At 34.0% G+C, this 5,548-nt stretch overlaps 1 protein-coding gene across 1 annotated transcript in view; it reads left to right on the forward strand.

Annotated features, from left to right (window-relative positions):
* Positions 1-5,548, forward strand: part of LOC106872678 (dnaJ homolog subfamily A member 2) — a 27,836-nt gene that overhangs the window by 647 nt on the left and 21,641 nt on the right. The window lies entirely within an intron of this gene.

Genomic DNA, 5,548 nt, shown 5'->3' on the forward strand with positions numbered 1-5,548 from the left:
TTGTACTTGGAAAATTATAAACCATTATAGAAGTGAATAAAGAAAATGTTTTTTGGGGTTTTTTTTTTTCTGATAAAAATATGGTTAGGGCAGAAGAAAGGACCGGAGAGATGGAGAGGGGTGTCGAGGAATATTCCTCTTTCTGTTTCATGTACTTTTAATTTATCAGTTTCAAACATGTCTTAGATCTATTTTATGATTTATGAAGTTGAAATGTTCTTATTTTGTTTTACCCCCCCCCCCCCAATTAATAAGTTCGTATATACATGATTTCTCGATCATGATAAGAGTTATAATAATGATTCCTTTTATATTAACCATCCGCTTTTGGAGACCCTATGCCTCTATTAAAAATGAATATTAGCCGTTTAAAGTTGACACCATTATGACTTGGCAATCTGTTTCGGTTTTTACGTCCTCGCATACACACATTTTTTGTACACCTTTGGATATGTAAACCGGAGAAAGACTACTTAGTACATGTATTAGACTAGTCTATTTATTGGGAAAAAAAATTGTTATTTATGATATATCTGACTGCCCCTTCTACAGAAATCAATCATAATATAATAAATATTCGGTAGTTTTTTATTAAATTCGGCAATGAAATGAAACTGGGAGAATGTTTGTTTTTTTTAATTTTGGAAATGGTTTATTTCGAAATTGTTGTTTATATCTAGAGAGAGAAGAAATGGTTGGTTCTCCTGAAAGACAGACATGCGGCGGTGAGAATTACGGACGACAGTATTTAACATCGATGAGCTTGACTGAAAGGAATTATGTGTGGTACCGGATATTTGTATCAATTACGATTAACATTGAAAGTATAATTGTATTATCTAGCATCGTTGGTATTAATTTATAAATCAGCGATATATTGTAATGAATCAATACGTTTGGCGTGAATCGCCACCACACATGTTGAGATGGAAAAGCTATCAAGCTTTTGTTTTGTGTATTCGGGGTATTGTCAAAGAATCAGGCAAGGTTATATATATTTTGGATCTCATGTTCCACTGCATCGCCTTTGAAGAACATAGGTGCTGGTAGGTTTCGGCTCGATTGCAAACAATATGTTATGGAGCTTTTCGGCGTCGCTTTCTTGTCCAGGTTGGTGGAGGGAGAATGTGTCAATCGTAGGGATAGACGAGTCGAAAGTTATTCATTCACTACAAACACCACCGTGGTCCTTATCAAGAGGGCCACCAGGTTCTTGGAATGGTAGATGCCCTTAAGAGTGTACTTGTGCCTATCTCTGATCGAAATATTGCGACTTTGTTGCCAATAATTACTAACCAGGTGTTGTCAGGTACCCGTGTATAATACACACACACACACATATATATATATATATATATATATATATATATATATATAACTTGAATACTAGCTTACCTATCAGCGATTACAAATCATGATATTGTAATGACTGTCATTATTTCATAGACCCAAGACATCGATTTACCAATACATAAGGGATAAGACACTTGAGACATTCTTTTTCATACCTACTTGCAGGAATTTACTTAGCGACAATCACACTCAAAAATGTTTTTATGCGATTTGTTTAATGCTTTCAACAGCAACTATCCCGTTAATTTTTATATGTTAGTTTATTATTCGACAAATTATAATAAAATCAAGAGAATTTCAGCACCCCCCCCCAAAAAAAAACATTACAGTTACCATTTTATTATTACATCAGGTTTGTATGATTTTTATGTCATTTCAAAGAAAACAATTCTTTCAGTTTTGTTTCAATGCCGAATTTCTGTCATTAGCTGATCTCTGCCCACTTCAGTTATTTCACTTAACTGAATCAAAAAAACGAAACTTCGCTTAGGCATGCTGAAAAAGAAAAGTAAAAATAATAGGTGAAGAAAAAACCCTGAGTAGATCATTAAGCTTAAATTTGTAATCTATCCGTTAGTAACTATTAAACTGAACTTATAACGCTGGTAACAACTTCATTTGTAATATCTCAACAATTCAAAAAATAAGAAGTGGAAAATTTGTAATGAAATTTGATTATGCTGTCTTCCCATGATATATCCACTACCCCTGCTTATTGTATGACAATCATTTGGGAGTAGAGAAAAATGAAACTCCATTTACAACTAGCCAGCTTTCAACATAGTTAGCACTCTATCACATAGATACAGGTCTGATTTAGTTTGTCACTTCAATACCTAAACGTCGTCACTTTTTCCTCTAACTTGGACCATTGATCCTTTATAGAAATATACATATATATATTTTTATTTCCGTATATAATATATTGGTGTGTATTTTAAATTTGTGATCGTAATATATTTGGTGTTCTTTAACCTTCAACATAAATGTCTTTTCTCTCGGCAAATGGCTGCTCTTATTACACACACCTCTTGAAAGACAGAGAGAAATAGAAAGATTGCAGTTTAATAATTTAGATTGATTTAATTATTCATTCTACTTTTTTTCCGATATCCGTTTTAATCCTGCTTATAGCAAATGATCCTTAGCATTCTTGGGAGTAATGTTGAAAATTTCTCACCAGATTCTTAAAATTTTTCGCTGGTATAATTATATCTGATAGAATTTGTAAGAACTTAAATGAATTTAATTCAGACAATAAACCATATATATAAACGTATAAAAAGAACACGACACGACGATATTAATAGTATGTTTTAAAATCCTCTTCTATGATATACTATTTAAATGATTTTCTTTGTTAAGGTTAATTCATTGATGGCTTTTTAGTTTTGTTGCCGGCCATTGTTACCGTGTTTGTTGAAGTCATTTATTTCTATATTTTGTCAAAATACGAGATCTGGTTTATTAAATGTATACAAAATAGAAACTAGTTTTATTGTTCAACTGTAATTTATTACGCCTGCAAGGATTTTTAATTCCTCCTTCCTTTTATATATATATATGTTGGCATTGGTTTTTATTAGAAGCATCTGGAAAGTTAGAAGCGAAACCGCACTGCACTATGGGTAGTTGTAAAAATGGCAGCCTACAGTAACAGTGTTGTGTCTGCTTTTTTCAATATTTTAACACTGAATAATTTATATAACTCTCTTTCACAGAATTATAAAGGCCTTCTTCAGCAAACCTCTTCCACTGGTCTGTAACGGTTGTTCGCTTTTGAACAAATTGAATTTCAGCTAGAGACACATAATGAGATATAAATTTCAACTGTTAGCATGAATTTTGTCATTTTAATGAGAGTGAGAAAGACTGAATAAAAATTACGTAAGATTTAGGCTGGCGAGGACAGTAAGGTCATAGATGGGGTTGTAGTACAAGAAAGAACAGGGGAAAAAATAATTTTAAATGACAAAGCATAGAAAACAAACTAATAGGCTGCGGTATTTGAAAAGAAATTTACACTTTAATTAGGCTTAGCATTAAATCGCTGTTTGTTTATAAGCTATTTTAATCAACAAATACTACATCACTTTTAATCATATGTACCGGTACAGCTTAGTCATGTTAAATACCACCTTGAGTTTCCGGTCGGGTAATATTCAAGATTCAATTTATACAGTAAAAGGCTTAGATTATTTTTGGAAATATACCAGCTCACTGCGACCCGGATATATATACGAATCTCATTCTTCTTGGAAGGGAAATAAAATGAATTAAAACAGTACGAAATCTGTACTTTTCGCGCATATAAAAATGTGAAGATTCTGTTGTAATATTTGGTCGTATGTTTCTCTATCGAATTAAACATTTCAATTCTCTGCTCATGTGATTGACAATTTGGTTGTTCTTCATCAACTTTCTTTTTAAACGGACCGATTCTCTTAGGCCAAAAATTCCTATTTCGCTTTTGTGCGTTTTATTTTCTAATTTTCTTCGAATTAATCAATCTTCCTTGAAAATTAAGTACGTCAACATTTTGTGATAAAAAACACTGTTTTTCAAAATTAAAAAAAAAAATATTAAGACATCACCCACAAGACGTTCCCTTATGGCATAGACAGAGGCTAGGGTGAATGACGTCGTTTACTAATACCGAAAGTATACCAAATTTATTTTCAATGGTTTAGTCAGAAAAGGAAAGATAAACACATGGCCCTTTCGTCTAGTTTCTGAATAATTTAAAGCAAAAATTAACTTTCCCCTGTTCAATTCCAATACGGAATAGTCCCAGCATAAAACTAGACAAATACTCGGATATAAACCGCCTAAGTTCCGGATTCCGATGTTACCTAGCTATCTTAAATGCTCGCAAGTAACACACGACCAACTTTTCACGTTGCTTATCTAAACCAGTGTCAAGTTGTGTCCCTTCGTATCAAATACTTAACTCGGCGAATCGATAGCATAAGGAGGACGGACATGATGATCAACGGAAACTCTTGGTCCCCCACTATGGTTGAGAATGCTTATAGAAAACTTGAAAGATACATATTCTTCATTCTTGTGGATTTTAAAACTTTATTCACGAACATTAAAAATGCTATTTAATCCAAATAAGCAAATGTGAGAAAATACGAAGGAAGATCTTGAACGTCATTTTTCTACATTGTTCTTGTCAAATTTGTTTTAACTGCGTTCAAAATGATGTTACGCAATATGGTAATAACTGAGTTGGAGATGTTGAACTATTGACTTGTCGAAAATTAGTTCAGTACTAATGTTACGACAACTATTGCCCATCTGAGTGACAAAAGAACTTACTTCGCAACTGTGTGTTAGTCGTTTGTAAAAATGATTGCTTCAGTGAAGAAAGTATTCCACCTACGCAAATTTGTCATTTAAGTAAATAACAACCTATGTTCCTTTGTGCAATCCTAGATTTTAACCCCACCTAAATAGATATATATGATTACACACCATGGGACAGTGCCTTCTACCGTATTTTCTGGATTGACCAAATGCTCTATGAGCGGGATTTGGTAAATGAGATTCCATGTGTCCGTGCGTCTTTCTGCGTTGTGTTGAGTTGTGTCCCTTCCTTTCAAAACAAAACTTGTTTTTCAATATTGAAGGGCAAAGTCCATAACTATTGACGAAAAACCAGGAATGTGTTTATAAGCATGCCTGTACACACAAAATTGTACATACATGACTTTGTTTGAATAATGTATGTGTATGTTTGTAACTCTCTCCTCAGTGAGTGTATTTGGGCGTGGTGGTGTAGAAGTTGTTTCCGTGGGATTGTTCTTGTTTTCTTATGTCTCAAAAATGACAAGATTCCATCACCCAAACCACATCTGTTGTTCGCACTACTAATAAATTAAATGCACAATCTTTCTACATTACAGCCGATATCATAACCACTACTTGTATATGAATGTAAATGCCTGTTTAGACCTGCACTCACTTCCGTGAATGTTTTAACGAACGGTGACGTCAGTTCTATGAACTGGCTTGGGTGAGAACGCCGAGTATTTGTTCAAACTGTCTACACCAGTACCTGGTCAGGTATTTGCCTTCGCTACAGAAAACAAACGGTTGCCACGAAAAACAAATGCAGGAGGCGGGGGTCAGAAAGGGGGAATTTCCGACAGCGTACGAGGTTAGCTAAGACGATTGCTGGCGGGGGGGG

This window comes from Octopus bimaculoides, chromosome 17, assembly GCF_001194135.2.
Source record: "Octopus bimaculoides isolate UCB-OBI-ISO-001 chromosome 17, ASM119413v2, whole genome shotgun sequence".
In the NCBI taxonomy this organism is placed as follows: domain Eukaryota; kingdom Metazoa; phylum Mollusca; class Cephalopoda; order Octopoda; family Octopodidae; genus Octopus; species Octopus bimaculoides.